Source organism: Eumetopias jubatus, unplaced genomic scaffold (assembly GCF_037043125.1).
Source record: "Eumetopias jubatus isolate StellerSeaLion01/CBP00866 unplaced genomic scaffold, mEumJub1_p1.0 scaffold_12, whole genome shotgun sequence".
NCBI classification, from domain to species: Eukaryota; Metazoa; Chordata; class Mammalia; order Carnivora; family Otariidae; genus Eumetopias; species Eumetopias jubatus.
Window position 1 is genome coordinate 41,114,837 of NW_028274818.1, and position 17,910 is coordinate 41,132,746.

Genomic DNA, 17,910 nt, shown 5'->3' on the forward strand with positions numbered 1-17,910 from the left:
AACGTGCCTAAACTCCTAACATTGTCTACTTCTGCTGAGGGCTGGTAATCAGATCAGTAAGTTCTTCAAGTGGTGTCTAAAATTACAAAACAGTCTGAGTGATGGACTGGGATGGTCTTACAACATGATCTGTAGTAAGCTTTGTCACAGATCTGTTTATTTTACCTTGAGTGCTGGGCTTCATTCTCTTGGTCAGTGATTTTCACTGTAGGTGTATTTTTTACACTCTGGAAAGTTTGTTCGCAGGGAATCTGGAGTGGCAAGTAATTGAGGCAAACAGAAAGCTCTGGCTGAGAAGGGGACCAACTTGGAGCCCCTGAACACTTGGCACCAGTTGCCAGCACTGTCACCAGAAGGCGCCCCCACGTGTGGGGCTTGAAAGTCACTTCCTAGAGACCTGAGGATGATGGGTTAACGAGCCTCTGAAGAAGTCGGATGTCACTGTTTCACTTGCTTTCTTTCTGTCTCTGGACACTTGTCTAATCCTCCACAAAATCGTGGAATGTGACAAGAAAATGACTGAGAGGAGAGCAATCAAAGGCAGAGTGTACCGATTACTCATCCCTCTTAAGGCAAATGTGAGGACTCACCTCTATGCAAATGTTCTCGAGAACATGTCTGTTTTCGGAACTGAAGCTGAGATGACTGCACTAACTTCAGAATGTTAGGGAAAGTGCTAGAGAGAGGGACTGGAGTAAGAGAGGCACAGTGTGAGTGAGCGGCTGAAACTAGGGAATGGATAATGTATCTGCTGCGTCCACAAGATGGTCCTCTTAGGTTCACCTAAGATTCAGACTCCTAAAGCTACCGCTGAGCACACTTGGCATCAGTTTATTCAGGACTGCAGACAGAAACCATTCAGAACTTGCCAGCAGGGCAGTTGTCAGATGGAGGCCTCGCAGTAATTCATGTGACAGCTTGCCTAGCCATCCAGGAGTTATCTTTTCTCTAGGAGATGCAGCTCAGGTGAGACGAGAAGAAATCCATACAAGTGGATGTGGAGTCTAACCGGACTTAGAAGCCCTGCTGTTTTATAGGAGGCACTGTATCTTGTAACAACAGCTTCTAGGGTCCCACAATGGATACGCCAATTACATGAAACTCAGGACAGTCCAAAGTGCAGTGCCCCCATCAAATATTTATCACTCCTTTGCAGTTCCTCCCAGCCCAGATGTAATTTACCAGTCAGAAGGTCATTTTTATATGTGATGTTGCCTAGCAATAGAACGTGACATCTTTCACCTCATCAGGTTCCTTAGGGAACTTAGACATTTTTACCTGAGGCCAGCTTTTCATCCAGCAGGGGAAACTGTAGTAAACATCACCATATGGTACTAAATATAGCCAGAGTTCCCTTCGAGAAGTTTAATTTGAAATACTTTTTGGATCTCAAAGGACTTGGTCAACTCTTACTATGTCACTTTGACCATGAGAACTTCTTTCAGGGCATGTGTTCTCCCTTCCTATTTTTATTTTCTTTTTGCCTAAATTCTTTGAATACCTAGGTGGATTGGGCTACAATTTTACTATATCTGGTGTTTAAATCAGGAGCATCTGACAGGATAATACTAAATAATGCTAAAACAATACTAGTAATGCTAAAGCATATCTGAAAGAACAAATGCATGAGCATACTTAAGAAAATGGGGGCCTAGCAACTCTACTTCTGGAAATTTATCTCGAGAAACATGGTCCCATCCGCAAGTGTTCATGTTAATAAACGACATGTCATTTGGGTCTACTGTTTATCTAGCTTCTCAAGCCAGAAATGTGAGGTCCATCCTTGCCTTCTCTTTTCCTTATCTTTATATATCTAATCAATCAGCAACTCCTTCTGGTTCTACTTCCAAAATACACATCTTCATTTCTCTTCATCCCCATGGCCTACCCACCCCCCATCATATGTTAAAGTCCCAGTTCCCAGTGCCCCAGACTGTGCTCTTATTCAAAAAAAGGCTGGAGTTATGCATCTATACACCAAGGAATGCCAAGGATTGCTGGCAAACACTAGAAGCTTGAAGAGGCAAGGAAGGATTCTCCCCTAGAGGTTGCAGAAGAAGAATGGCCCTACTAACAATAAGTTCCTATTTTTTAAGCCACCTAGTTTGTAGCACTTTGTTATGGCAATCCTAGCACACCAATGCTCCACTTCCGTCCAGGCCTCCATCACTTCTTACTGGGACTAATGCAGGGCCTTCAGATTTGTGCTCCTGCCTCCTCCCACTGCTGACCCACTGCGGTCTATTCCTCACACAGCAGAGAGAGTGACCTTTTCAAAAGTTAAATTAGCTCTCATCACCACCTTGGTTTAATATCCTTCAGTAGTTTTCTATTGCTCTTAGAATAAAGTAAAAAACTCGGTTACCATGACCTATTTCTTAAACTTTCTGGTCTCAACGATGGACTCTGAAAAACAAACTGAGGGTTCTAGAGGGGAGGGGGGTGGGGGGATGGGTTAGCCTGGTGATGGGTATTGAGGAGGGCACATTCTGCGTGGAGCACCGGGTGTTATGCACAAACAATGAATCATGGAACACTACATCAAGAACTAATGATGTAATGTATGGTGATTAACATAACAATAAAAAATTAAAAAAATTTTTTTGGTCTCAAGGCCCTTGTATAGTAAGCCTTCAAAATTACTGAGGACTTTAAAGACTTTTTTTATGTGGTTTAAATCTGTCAATATTTACCATATTAGAAATTAACACTGAGAAATTTAAAAATCATTACCTTTTACTAGAAGTAACTAAATTTTTTATTTTTATTTTATTTATTTTTAATTTTTAGAGAGAGAATACGAGCAGGTGGGGGGAGGTGCAGAGGGAGAGAGAGACTCTCAAGACCCTGAGATCATGGCCTGGGCTGAAATTGGGAGTTGGACGCTTAACTGACTGAGCCACCTGGGTGCCCCAGAAGTAACTTAATTTTTTAAGTGAAAATATATTTTCTGAAAAAGAAGAAAACACAGTGAGAAGAGTGACAGTGTTTTACATTTTTGCAAGTCTCCTTAATGCGTGGCTAAATAGAAAATAACTGGACATTCATATCTCATTCAGCATTCAGTCTACAATGATACCATGTCACGGGGCCTCTGGAAAATGCCACTGCATGCTCATGAGTGAGTGACTGTAAAAAAGGTCAAATACTGTCTTACCGTTGTTATGAATATAGTTTTAAAAAGATCAGGACTCCCAGGGGTTCCCATTCCCTACTCTGAGAACCCCTGGGCCTAGGAAACCCTGCATAATTTAGTCCTGCCTAACTTTCTAATCTGACCTCATAAATGCCGTTCTTCCTGCTCTCCACGTGGCTGGATCCTTCCTCATCCTTCAAGTCCCAGCCTCTCTTTCATCCACGTAGAGAAAGTCTTCCTTCACTACTGGTGTTATTCTTCAGTTCAATTCCCTGGTTGTTTCTTTCATAGCACTTATTACAATTTATAGTTTAAAAACACATTTATCTGTCTCTTCACTGGATTATGAGCTCTATAGGGATAGGACCCCTGTCTGACTTTCTGACTTATGTCCTAGTACCTAGGACAGAATCTGGCACACAGTAAGGACGTAAACACTTTACTGAGTGAATGAATAAATCAATCATGGATCTGTACAAATATTTATCTGCCAAGGATGTTGCTGCTTACATTCATTCATTAACAGATATTTACTGAGAACCTATTAAGTGCCAGGCACTGTTCTAAATGCAGGAAATAAAAACAGACAAAAATCTCCACCCTAGTTTTGGAAGAGGGGATAGAGAAAATAAACTAAGGAAGGAAAATACACAATATGTTAGATGATAATACATGATGTAGAGAAAAATAAAGCAGGAAAAGATAGGGGATGCTGAAGGCAGGGTAGAATGGATTTCAATTTAAAATAAGGTCTTACTGGAAAACACAGGCCTTACTGGAAAAATTATGGGGGGTGGTGGTGAAAAACGTGAAAATGGTGAAAGAACAAGCTGTATGAATATCTGGGGGGAAAACAATAGAGGGAGCAAGATGAGCAAGTACAAAGGCCCTGAAATGGTCCTGTGCTGGCATGTTTCAGGAACTAAAATGGGGCCAATGTGTGACAGCAGCAGAGGGAGCAAGTTAGATCAGTAACAGTAAATGAGGTGTGAGAGGTAACAGAGGGCCAGATGGCATAGGGCCTTGTAGGCCATTTTAAGGATTCTAGCTTTTATTGTGAATTCAGTAAGAGGTCACTGGAGGGTTTTAAGCAGAGGAGTAACTTGACTTCACTTATGAGCTAAGAGGATTACCCTGGCGCTAGGTTGAGAATAGACTGAAGGGAAGTGGGAAGACCAGACAGGAAGCTTATTTTAACCATCTGGGTAAGAAACGAGGGGCACTTGGGCCAAAATGTTAGCAGAAGGCAAGGTGAGAAGTGGTCAGATTCTGGTCATATTATGAAGACAGAAGGGATAGGATTTGCTGACAGATTGGGTGTTAATGCAAGAAGAGAGAAGGTAAGAATTTCACCAAGAATTTGGCCTGAGCAACAAGGACGTAATTGCCATTAACTAAGATGGGAAAGACTTGGGGCAAAGGAGGTTTCATGGGTAAGATCAGGAGTCTGGTTTTGGACACATTAAGTGTGGGATGTCTATCAGACATCTAAGAGAGATGTCATGTAGGCAGTTAGAGATACATCTGAAGGAGAGAGGTATGGGCTGGACATGTAAGTTTGAGAGTTGTGAGCATATACTTAAAGCCCAGAGACTGGATAAGATCACCAAAGAATTGGGTACAGAGAGAAAAAGAGATACAAAGTTTGAGCTCTAGGGCCTCCCAAAACAAGAGAGGAAAAGAGGCAACCAAAGGAACTGAAAAGGAACTACTGAGAGGAATGAGCCAAAGGAACTGAGAAGGCCAGTAAGGTAGTAAGAAAAGCAGATGAGTGTAATGTCCTGAAACATAAGAGAATATAACGTATTTTGAGAAGGAGTAATCAATTGTGCCAAATGCTGCTGATAGGTCAGGTATGGTAAGAACTGAAAAGTGATCATTGGATTTAACAAAGTGGAAGTTAGTGGGTTTTCCTGATAAGAACTAGAAGAAGGGTGGAAGTGAACATCTACTTCAAGTGGGTCCAAGAGATAATGGGAAAGGAGGAGTTAAGAGCATAAACAACTCTTTCATGGAATTTTGCCATAAAGAATGAAATGGGGTGGTACTTGGACACTTAAATGGGGCAGAGATAGTAGCATATCTGTAACACGCTCATGGAATTTATACAGAAAAGAGGGAAGACTGATAGTGCAAAAAAGGACATGTGGAGTAAGATCCTTGAGTAGGATGGGATCGTACCTAAGAGAGGGCCTGGCTTTTGGAGCACAGATAGTTCATACATACTCACAGGAGGGATGGAGGTCTGTAAGTTCATACATGCTCATAGGATGGAAGGAGGTCTACATAAGCACAGATGCAGGGAGGTGGGTAGATATGACAGTGAGAACTTGTGGAAGTTTTTTTTTTTTTAAATGATGCATGTTTCCTCAGTTATATGGGAAGAAAGGTCATCAGCAGAAAGTGAGGATGAGGAAGGAGATGTTTGGATTTTAAGGAGAGAAGAGTTAATGAGAGTTATCTAACAGAATGGAAGAGTTAATGAAGTAAGGACATGTAGTGTGAATGCTGGGCAGCACTTGAGATTAATGGTCATAACTAAAGTGAGCACAGTTATGTATTTTTCTCCTGGCATGTTTAGCTGCACAGGTACAGACAAGGAAGGGTATGAGAATTAAACACCTATTTTCTGAAAGCCTCCATATGAGGGCCACAATGATACATAAACTAGTTCTAGTCTCTGTGCTCATGGAGTTTGCATTCTTGCTAATATATTGCAAAAGAGAATAACCCAAGCATCTTACCAGTGGCATGGGTACAGTATGATATACCTGCATGACAGGATACTAGGCAGACATCAGCAATTATGTTAAAGACTATCTATGGGTAAGAGAAGATAGTCATGATAAATAAAGTAGGTTAAAAACTATGGACAGGATGAGGGGCGCCTGGGTGGCTCAGTCATTAAGCATCTGCCTTCGGCTCAGGTCATGGTCCCAGGGTCCTGGGATCGAGCCCCGCATCAGGCTCCCTGCTTGGCGGGAAGCCTGCTTCTCCCTCTCCCACTCCCCCTGCTTGTGTTCCCTCTCTCGCTGTGTCTCTCTCTGTCAAATAAATAAAATCTTTAAAAAAAAAAAAACTACTATGGACAGGATGATCCCATGTTTATTTTTAAAATGTGTTATCTACCTATAGGAAAAAAAGATAAGAAAACATCAAAAGTGATAAGGGGTTATCTCAAGGTTGAAATTAAAGATGACTAAAATCTTTTTCTTTATACTTATTTGCATCTTTACAAAATGTCTTATATCTATTAACTTTTTATTATGTTATGTTAATCACCATACATTACATCATTAGTTTTTGATGTAGCATTCCATGATTCATTGTTTGTGTATAACACCCAGTGCTCCATGCAGAACGTGCCCTCTTTAATACCCATCACCAGGCTAACCCATACCCCCAGTCCCCTCCCCTCTAGAACCCTCAGTTTGTTTCTCAGAGTCCAGAAAATGTTACTATTCATTTGTATTTTCTCTGAACCTGAATACTGTCTATGTTTACAAACATTTTTCAGTGATAATTATTACTTAGCTCTTATAAAAACTGATCAAACCAGGGGTGCCTGGGAGGCTCAGTCAGTTAAGTGTCTGCCTTTGGCTGGGGTCATGATCTCGGGGTTCTGAGATTTGAGCCCCGCGTCGGGCTCCCTGCTCACCAAGAGCTTGCTTCTCCCTCTGCCTCCTGCCCTGCTCAGGCTCTCTGTCTCTCTCAAATAAATAAATAAAATCTTAAAAAAAAAAAAATCTGATCAAAACAATTAAAATCATAGCTACTTGTAAATGGCTCTTCACAATTACAAGCATGGTAGGGTTATCTCCCATCTATTTCTGGTTTGCTATGTTCCTCAGATCACCATGTCTAATTCGGGGCTTTTGAGTTCACATGCTGTGGGCTGAAGTGTTCCAGTGTTTAATGTAAAATGTTGAGATTTTTGATCTTATGACATAGAGCATGTCCACCCAAAAATCAATTAAAGCAGGGACATGAACATAAGAACCATGACTCCAATCACAGAACTGATTGGCAAGTTGGGAATAGAAAGACAGGAGGACAACCAGCTTGTCTTCTAATTCTATTACCTTTCCTGTCTTCCAAGAGTACTAGAGAAAGGAATAGGCTTTAAAAAGACATCAAGAGTTTTCCTCAATTCTGAGTTGTTTGTATGTCTAAGTACCTTGATATGTCTATAGAATAGGTTTCTGGCTGAAAACAAAGATGATTATTTTAAATTACTTGCTAATCAAATAACAGTCTTTAGAGACCCAAATGAAAATTCTTCTTTTATTCATCTTTTGTATGCCTAGTACATTAGAAGCACTTAAGAAATGTTCAATCAATGAACTCGATGGTAATGAATGACTAATATAAAGGCTATTCAGTTTTTAGTCATAGTTAATAATTATTTTAAATCAACTACTATAATACTCTACTATGATTATGATGCTTTAATAAAACACATTATCTTATATTTATAAAATCTTTACCTCTACTATTCCTCTTTGTGTGTTTAAGTGGAATTTGTATAGCAAGAATATGACTCCAAACATTTTTTTCTTGGTAACTTCAAAAAGGATATAGGAAACCAAACCTTAGTCTTTATAAACATTCTGTTTTAAAATATATTACAAAGAATAAATGGAATTGAATGTCAAGAATGAGTAAGTGAAAGCTTTTACTCATCTGGTTTACAACTTATATCAGCTAATTTTTTAAAATTTAAGTTGATTAAATTTTTTGGTTGTTTCATTTCAAATGGCCACACCAGAAAAGGGTTGTTTGTCATGGTTATTTATGCCTTTCCTTTCTGTTTTAGCTTAAAAGAAATGTTCAAATTTAATAAATATGTAGTTGTTATAAACAGTAGCAAAAACAATTCCAATAAATTAAAATTGGTTATACATCTGAAATCTTTGTAAGGCATTATACATTAGGGTAAAAGAAAAATACTCAGTTGAATTAAAATAAACAAACTCACTTAGTAAAGTTAGAGTACAGAAAAATTCAGCCATGCTTTTTTTGTAAAACCCAGACTACAAAAGCATAGCAATGTGCAACCCCTCCACTATACCCCACGTCCTTTCTGTTTCCAAATCAATAATAAAAATTCATAAGGAATACAAATGAATGGCAAAATAATACAAGAAATCTAAAGACCCAGACTCTCAAATAAGAAAAGGAAAAATGTGCCCATGTTCCCATTAAGTGATTCTCTACCATTACTTTTAAAGTGGGAGAGAATCATGAAAGCTCCCCTCCATCTGGACTGTTTCTCTGTTCTCTCTTTTTTTTTTTTTAAAGATTTTATTTATTTGACAGAGAGAGACACAGCGAGAGAGGGAACACAAACAGGGGGAGTGGGAGAGGGAAAAGCAGGCTTCCCGCGGAGCAGGGAGCCCGATGCAGGGCGTGATCCCAGTACTCTGGGATCATGACCTGAGCTGAAGGCAGCCGCTTAACGACTGAGCCACCCAGGCGCCCCTCTGTTCTGACTCTTGAAGGGACTTGAAACTATCACCCACCACTCTGAGGCTGGCCTCCAAGGCAGCCACTCTTTGTTAGAATTTTTGCTAGAACCCTGAGCCTTCCTAATCCTTAACTAAAACTGTCTCTCTCATCCCCCTTTACCTTGTATTATTTGTGAATATGTGTTCCCCTGCTCTTTCGAAGGTAAGGACCATGGCATACTTTAACTTATGAGACCCCTATTACCATCATCCCTTGTATCTAGCACAAAACTGCATAAAATTAAAGTTAAATAAGACTAAAGAAAAATAAATGACTTGCAAGAAAACCAAATATAGTTATACCTCACTAATCTAAGGACTTGCTTTTTAGCATTCTTAAGTACCTGGAATAGGGCCCACAGTATGGAGGAAAAACGCCAGTAAGGGCCACATTAAACATGTTGTGACCAGCTGGCTCCCTGGACAGAAGGATTCTTCTACCTAGTTTGAGAAAGCAATGAAAGGCCAATTTGCCCACAAACTATGAGATGCAACACGAAGAGTAAGAGACCTGGAAAGTGAAAAGTGAAGGAGAACAAGGAGTAGAGAAGAGAATGGTAAGAGGGCCCTCAGAGCCTAATGGTAATTAGGAGAAAGAATGGGGGCAGCAGGAGTAGCGGTGAGAAATGAGAAGCTGTGACAGAGGTGGCAAGTTGCAGACATTCTAGACCACAGAGAACAGCCAGCCATAAAGTGGGCTGGGCTGCGTGCCAACCAGTAGATTTTAGCAATCTCAAGAGAGAAAGAGAACCTTTTTAGCCCTATACTTCACACTATCTATAAATACCCATGGTATAGTACAACGATTTAAGAAGGAGGCAATGAAGTACAGAATACGTTCAAAAAAAGATGTTCTAGAAAACCAGTTAAAAAAAATAAAAAGCAGAATGTAACTGTCCAGCTTTTTGAAACCAATACTAATCTAAAACGTTTAACTTTCCAAAGGGTGCTAGATAGTTATGTGTGCTAGACAGTTGTGGGTTAGTAGAGAAAGGAAAGAAAAAGGAACAAACAATACAATACCTATTGTACGCTGAAAGCTTTACAAACATTTCTTTCAGTCCCTCACAACAACCGTATTACATACACGTTGTTATTCCCATTTCCAAGCTCAGTAAAATAAGGCTCAGAGAGATGATATATAACTTGCCCAAGGTCCCCAGGCTCTTCTGACATCAAAATCCATGTTTTCTCAAATATACTGAAAAGGAAAAAGGGGAATCAACACAAATAAATACAAGTAAGGAGAAGAGTGGTTACATTTTTTTCCTTTCACGGGTTAAAGACAATAGGTAACCGAGGTTACAGCCTCACATACAGCATGCTCGTGGGATTCCTATTAACCATACTGTATATCACATTCAGAGAGTGAGCCATCTTCCGCCTCAGCACTATACACTCATCTTTACTTCTCCTCAGTTGATTGCTGTACTTTTTCAAGTCTGCATATTTTGCGAAGCTGTAGCTTATTTTAAAAAATTAACTTTCTAGGGCGCCTGGGTGGCTCAGTTGGTTAAGCAACTGCCTTTTCGGCTCAGGTCATGATCCTGGAGTCCCGGGATCGAGTCCCACATCGGGCTCCCTGCTCGGCGGGGAGTCTGCTTCTCCCTCTGACCCTCTTCCCTCTTGTGCTCTCTATCTCTCATTCTCTCTCTCTAATAAATAAATAAAATCTTTAAAAAAAAATTAACTTTCTAAGCTGATCTAGCATACATAAGGTACATAAGATATCAGAGCCAAGCTGCTTTTTCTGAAAGGTGTTTTGCTTACTGCATTACTGTTTCTTTAATACTATACGGTAAAAACTCAATATACCTCAATCCGCTCTATTCTAAACCCCTTGTATGGTAAATAATCAGACATATAACAGAGAAATCCCAGAAATGATTATTTCTGTTCATACTTACTCGCTACTTTCACAACGAAAGTTTTAATAGACTGCTAAGTCCACAGAACAGTTCCCTTTCCATATAAGGTGCTATGAAATAGGCACTTTATTTGTTGTTGGTAAGAGCATAAATAAGTATGACACTCAGAAAATGTTCATTGCCTCTGGTTTAGCATTTCTAGAATCTAACTTAAAAAATACTTCAAATAGTTTAAAAGCTTTGTGAAAAAAAGAGTTTATTCTAGTATTATCTAGAATAGCAAGAAAGTGGGAACAGTTTAATAATTTAATGCCCCCAAATATAGGAAAAGTTAATAATACATTTGTTGAGCATATTGTTATTCAGCAATTTCAAATGATGGTCATAAAGTATTTATAACTTAGAAAATCATCACAATATTATCAGTGTAAAATGGAAAAATAAAAAACATTTTTACAGTAAGATCTCAAATATGTGAAACAAGAAAATATGGTATACTGAAAACATATTTTTAAAAAATCTACATTGTAAATAGTAGATATATGTCTATGAAGTGTTTTTGTTTTATTTTTCTATATATTCTATGAGCAGGTACTATCATTATAATGGAAAAACAAAATGCCTTGAATTTTTCAAAGTTACATTATTTTACAATATAGCAAAGTCTGGCCTGTAGCAGCTCCCTGAAAACCAGCAGTATTTGCTGGAAATTTAGAATTCTGAAGCTAACGTTTTAGAAATCCATTCGAGGTGGCAAAAATTAACAAGTCAGGAAATGACAGATGTTGGCGGGGATGCGGAGAAAGGGGAACCCTCCTACACTGTTGGTGGGAATGCAAGCTGGTGCAGCCACTCTGGATAACAGTACGGAGCTTCCTCAAAAAGTTGAAAATAGAGCTACCATACGACCCAGCAATTGCACTACTGGGTATTTACCCCAAAGATACAAATATAGGGATCCGAAGGGGTACGTGCACCCCGATGCTTATAGCAGCAATGTCCACAACAGCCAAACTATGGAAAGAGCCAAGATGTCCATCGACAGATGAATGGATAAAGAAGAGGTGGTATATACATACAATGGAATATTATGCAGCCAACAAAAGGAATGAAATCTTGCCATTTGCAACGACATGGATGGAACTGGAGGGTATTATGCTGAGTGAAATAAGTCAATCAGAGAAAGACATGTATCATATGACCTCACTGATATGAGGAATTCTTAATCTCAGGAAACAAACTGAGGGTTGCTGGAGTGGTGGGGGGTGGGAGGGATGGGGTGGCTGGGTGATAGTTACTGGGGAGGGTATGTGCTACGGTGAGCGCTGTGAATCGTGTAAGACTGTTGAATCACAGACCTGTACCTCTGAAACAAATAATACATTATATGTTAAAAAAAAAAAAAGATAGCAGGAAGGGAAGAATGAAGAGGGGGAAATCAGAGGGGGAGACAAACCAAGAGAGACTACAGACTCTGAGAAACAAACTGAGGGTTCTAGAGGGGAGGTGGGTGGGGGGATGGGTTAGCCTGGTGATGGGTATTAAAGAGGGCGTGTATTGAATGGAGCACTGGGTGTTATATGCAAACAATGAATCATGGAACACTACATCAAAAACTAATGATGTAATGTATGGTGATTAACATAATAATAATTTAAAAAATGTATAGTTGGACAATGTTAAAATGAGGAAAGTGATAGTACCCGTGGCAGGTGGAATTTTGGCATGATCCCCAATGACCCATGCCCTTGTATAATCCCTTCCCCTTGGGCATGACTAGGACCTGTGAATATGAGGGAAGACTACTTCCGTAATGGAGGGCAGAAATGGCCTGGAAAGGGCGCGGCTTAAAACAAACAGCCACACTGACCAGGTTGTAAACTGCCTATGGAGAGGGATGGCCTCCAGCTGAGGGAGGGCCTCAGTCCTACAACCACAAGGAACTGAATTCTGGCCATAATCTGAATGAATCTGGAAGACAACACCAAGTTCCAGATGAAAACACATCATGGCTGGCACTCTGAATACAGCCTTGAGGGACCCTGAGCAGAAGACCCAAATAAACCATGCCCCAACTCCTGACCCATGGAGCCCGTGAGATAATAAACATGTACTGGTTCAGGCTACTGAATTTGTGGTAATATGTTATACAGCAAAAAATAAATAAATAAAAATAAAATAAATAACATACAGCGCTATTCTGTTTGGGTTGGATGATTCCTACAGTGTTAGTAGTATGGAATCTGGGTGAAAAATGTTGTGAAGGGCATATATAAAGAGCTTGAGAAAGGTTTCAGTTGGATGATACAGTAATTTTAAATTATATTATGTTAGGCATGAAAGAGAAAATGTCTGAAAACAGAGGAATTAAGTTTGCTTCTACATGGCTATACCGCAGAACTCGGAAGAATATGAGAAAATTCCAGGGAGTCAGATACTTAATTTTCTAATAGAAAGATGTTTCCAAACATAAAACAACTGCTTTTTTTTTTTTTTAAGATTTTTAAAATTTATTTATTTGAAAGAGAGTGAGTATGAGCAGGGGTTAAGGACAGAGAGAGAAGCAGACTCCCTGCTGAACAGGGAGCTGACCCGGGGCTCAATCCCAGGACCCTGAGATCATGACCTGAGCTGAAGGCAGACGCTCAACCACTGAGCCACCTAGGTGCCCCTGAACAACTGCTTTAACGGTCCCTGCGTTCCTTATCCCAAGAAGTTTCAAGCTTAGAAAGCTGACTGAGTAGGAGGCCTAGTATAGGGAAAATCTAGGCATTTCTAGATGGTCTGATTAGTAACCTAAAGACTGCCTCTTTCTTAGACATTTGCCTTTTTAAATACTGTATGTGAATAAAGAGGTACTTTTTTTAAAAAAAGATTTTATTTATTTATTTGACAGAGAGAGACACAGCGAGAGAGGGAACACAAGCAGGGGGAGTGAGAGAGGGAGAAGCAGGCTTCCTGCTGAGCAGGGAGCTCAATGTGGGGCTTGATCCCACAACCCCGGGATCATGACCTGAACCGAAGGCAGATGCTTAACGATTGAGCCTCCCAGGCGCCCAAATAAAGAGGTACTTTCTATTAGAGTACAAAAATTTCCTGCCTGGTAATATTATAGGCAGACAGTAAACATTTGATGAATGAATAAATGCACAAACAACTAAGGAAGGAAAGAGATAGAGATATTAATATGGTTAAGGCTTAGTTACCTTTCAATTTGTGTGTCGGGGGGAGGGTAAATTAAAAATAAAACCTTGGGTGCCTGGGTGGCTCAGTTGGTTAAGCGACTGCCTTCGGCTCAGGTCATGATCCTGGAGTCCCGGGATCGAGTCCCACATCGGGCTCCCTGCTCAGCGGGGAGTCTGTTTCTCCCTCTGACCCTCTTCCCTCTTGTGCTCTCTATCTCTCATTCTCTCTCTCTCAAATAAATAAATAAAATCTTTAAAAATATATTAAAAAAATAAAATAAAATAAAAATAAAACCTTGATGATAGTGAGGGAGTAGCTATCTCTGGAAGAAAGAATGGTGTCTTTCTGTAGCAAATAGGACCACACAGGGAAACTGAAGGAGCTCCAACTGTGTGCTCAAGATCCAGTTTTAGGGGGCGCCTGGGTGGCTCAGTTGTTTAGCATCTGCCTTCGGCTCAGGTCATGGTCCCAGGGTCCTGGGATCGAGCCCCACATCGGGCTCCCTGCTCGGCAGGAAGCCTGCTTCTCCTTCTCCCACTTCCCCTGCTTGTGTTCCCTCTCTCGCTGTGTCTCTCTCTGTCAAATAAATAAATAAAATCTTAAAAAAAAAAAAAAAGATCCAGTTTTAGTCCTGGTACCACCCTCCCACCCTCTTGGTCCATGAGATGAACTGAAATGATTACTGCAGGGCTTCAGGTTGAGCTGGGAGGCATGTTAAGGCAGGAAGTGCAGGGAGAAATGGGGAATGTTAAGAATGAATGATCTAGGGAAATTTCAGAACTTGAAGTCTTAAAAGGAAGCATGATCCGAGATGTGTGTGGCTGAGAGGTTTCACAAACTGAGACCAAGACTGGTAGGTTTCAGCATGAACACTGAAGTGCCTGAATAAAGCCACATGGGATAGAATGAAGGGAGAAACTGTGACATATTCTTACCCTTTCCATTAATTAAAAACTTCAGTCCAAAAGCTATTAATTTCTAAATAGTATATATATTTTGATATATAAATATTGCTTATTTCTTGTCAGCTCTGTAGTCCATAGCCTTCAAAACATTTACTTTCTACATTTATTCCATTGCTTTTACTAAAAACTTATGACAGACTTATTGGACAATATATCAACAAATAAAATCCAAATATGCTTTCTTTTTGCTCTTGTAATTTTTCTTTTCCTTTTTTTTTTTTGACTCTCAAGTTAATGGAACAAAATATATTAGGAATCAAAAATATACTTGAAAATTACCTTTATTAAGAAGGCTGTTTTTTAAATATCATTTATAGGTTAAAAGGCACAATGTTTCTTGAGTTTTTTATTTGCTTTAGGACATTGCTAGAGCAATGCTACTTAACAAATTATTTTATACTTTTTATCTAATTTTAGCTAATTCATTTCTTATGTGAAGTCAGCTTTTAAAAAGGGGTTTAATTCTTCAGTTAATGATGAGGCTTTTTTGGGTTCATACCCTCTCATTTATTAGTGGGCCTCTCTTTCACCTCATTTTCCCCTGAAATAAAACCACATTTTATTCTTTTTAGCTCCCCCTTTTATCCCTCACAAAGTTTTATTAATACTTCAAATTGTTGGGGCGCCTGGGTGGCTCAGTCGTTTAAGCATCTGACACTTAGTTTCGGTTCAGGTCATGATCTCAGGGTCGTGAGACTGAGCCCCGCCTCCAGCTCTGCACTCAGCATGGAGTCTGCTTTCGACTGTCTATCTCTCTCCCTCTGCTCTTCCCCCCCCAAATAAATAAATAAATCTTAAAAAAATATTTCAGATTGTCTTCAGCTTTGCCTCTGAATGTCACTGTAAAGCAGATTTTTACTTTTGAAGTCAAGTCTTTTAGCTATCATAAAATCATTATCAAATATTTTTCTACTTGCATTCTCCTCACTCCCCATTCCCTTTCCCCAACAAATGTGTAAGTCTGATATGATCAACCAGGCTATACGATAATAACAGTGCAACTAAAGATGTTTTAACCCTCTTCAGTGACACCCAGTTTTAATGTTTCCTCCCAGCACTCCTTAACCCAATCTGTCAAGGGACCCTAGGTTCAAGTTTTCCTTTGGCTATCTGGGAAATTTATTCATATCTTCTGCTGTTGTTACCCAAACACAAATCAATTCATATCTGAATTAATACAGTGGCATCTTCACTGGTGGCCCTCCTAATTGACTTTCTCCCTAGTCACAGTACACCGTCACTAGATTAATCATTCTAAAAAAACCCTGTTGTCACTCCTTTTAAATACACACACACAAATTCCCTAATCCGTGGTCTGACTCCACTTTATCCAATTATTCTTCATTACAAACACAGATCTAGATTTCTGCTACCTCTCTCTGTCCCCACCTCTGTGGCCATCAAATATCACCTAGCATTTACAGTTCATGACAGGCCACAGCTCCCTCTTGCAGAGGTCTCTGACTACTGTGGCTCTTACCAATCTCCCCTTTCTCCCCTATTACCTCTCCAAAAAGTACTTTCAGAGTCTCTCTCATTATGGCACTTCATTATATTCTGGATTATCACTGTTCTTGTTATTTAATGAGCTTTTATTGTCTCACCAGTAAGCAACCTGAGGGCTGGGACCATGGCTTATACCTTTTGTGTTCTCTAATGTTTTGTAGCATCAGGCCATGGAGTATTTAATAAAAATATTTGAGTTAAGCTTAATAATCTCAGCAGTTTTCTTATGTTTGTATTGCTGATTTTATTCCTATGGTAGTCTGTGTGCTAAATTTCTAGTAATTACTCTCTTAATCATGATAAACAATTCTATGACATTTAATATAGATGACTTGTAGATATCTATTCTCATATAAAATTGAAAATAATAGGTTTATTATCCATCTAGACATCTCTGTATCATTCTATGGCTTACATTATTTGTCAGGCATTCCTTTAATCTAGGTATTCTGTCAGTTATCTGCCAAGTATTAAAATTTCCTGACAATGCAATGAGATATCACTTCATACCCATTAAGACGGCTGTTGTCAAAAACAGAAAATAACAAGTGTTGGCAAGGATGTAGAGAAATTGGAAACCCTGTGCCCTGCTGGTGGGAATAAAAAATGGTGCAGCTGCTGTAGAAAACAGTATGGCAATTCCTCATAAAATTAAACAGAATTACCATTTGATCCAGCTATGCCACTTCTGGGTATATGCCCCAAAGAAATGAAAGCAAGTGCTTAAATTGGTTATTTGTACACCAATGTTCATAGCAGCATTATTCGCAATAGCCCAAAAGCAAAAACAACCTAAATGCCCATCAACAGATGACTGGATAAACAAAATGTGATCTATACGTTCAATGGAATACTATTCAGCCTTAAAACAAAATGAAATTCTGACACATGCTATATCATAGATTAACCTTGAAGACATTATGCTAAATGAAATGAACCAGCACAGAAGGACAGATATGGTATAATTCCATTCACATGAGGTATCAATAGTAGTCAGATTCGTATAAGACAGAAAGTAGAGTAATGGTCTGCCAGGGGCTGGGGGGAGGAGAGTATGGGGAGTTAATGTTTAATGGGTACAGAATTTCAGCTGGGGAAGAGGAAAAATTTCTGGAGATGGATGGTGGTGATGAAGGCACAACAACTTGAATAAACTTAATGCTACTGAACTGTTTACTAAAAATGGCTAAAATGGTTATTTTATGCTATGTATATTTCGCTAATCAAATTTTTTCCTGGTAATAGATATTTAAAAAACCCACAAAGCCCCAAAATTCTGATGATGTGTTAAATTTGTAGGGCACACCTAACTTTTTATTCCTTTCTCTCTGTTTACTTTATTCTTTTTTACTTTTTATTTTGAAGAGCCATTTTTATGAATTTAAGCTTTCTCTCAAATTTGACTTAGTTCTGAAATGTCTATACAAATACAAGTGGAATGAAACTCCAGTGGCCTTGCTGTCTTTTGCTACACAGGGAAATACTTTAAGATGCTTGGGAATAAGCTGCACTCTAATTTTTAGTAATTGACTTCAGGTTTGTTTTTTTCAAATACACATATCCTTGGAGACATTGAAGGTTCAATTCCAGACCACAGCAATAAAGTGAATATTGCAGTAAAGTGAGTAAAATGAATTTAGTGTCTCAGTGCACATAAAAGTTATGTTTACACTGTAGTCTATTAAGTGTGCAATTGCATTGTCTAAAAAAAAAAGAATGTACATACCTTAATTAAAAAACAC

The 17,910-nt window shown here is 39.2% G+C and overlaps 1 protein-coding gene across 3 annotated transcripts in view; it reads right to left on the minus strand.

Moving 5' to 3' along the window:
• The window catches only part of ACBD6 (acyl-CoA binding domain containing 6), a 218,237-nt gene that overhangs the window by 33,175 nt on the left and 167,152 nt on the right, over window positions 1-17,910 (minus strand). The gene's annotated exons all lie outside the window — the stretch shown is intronic.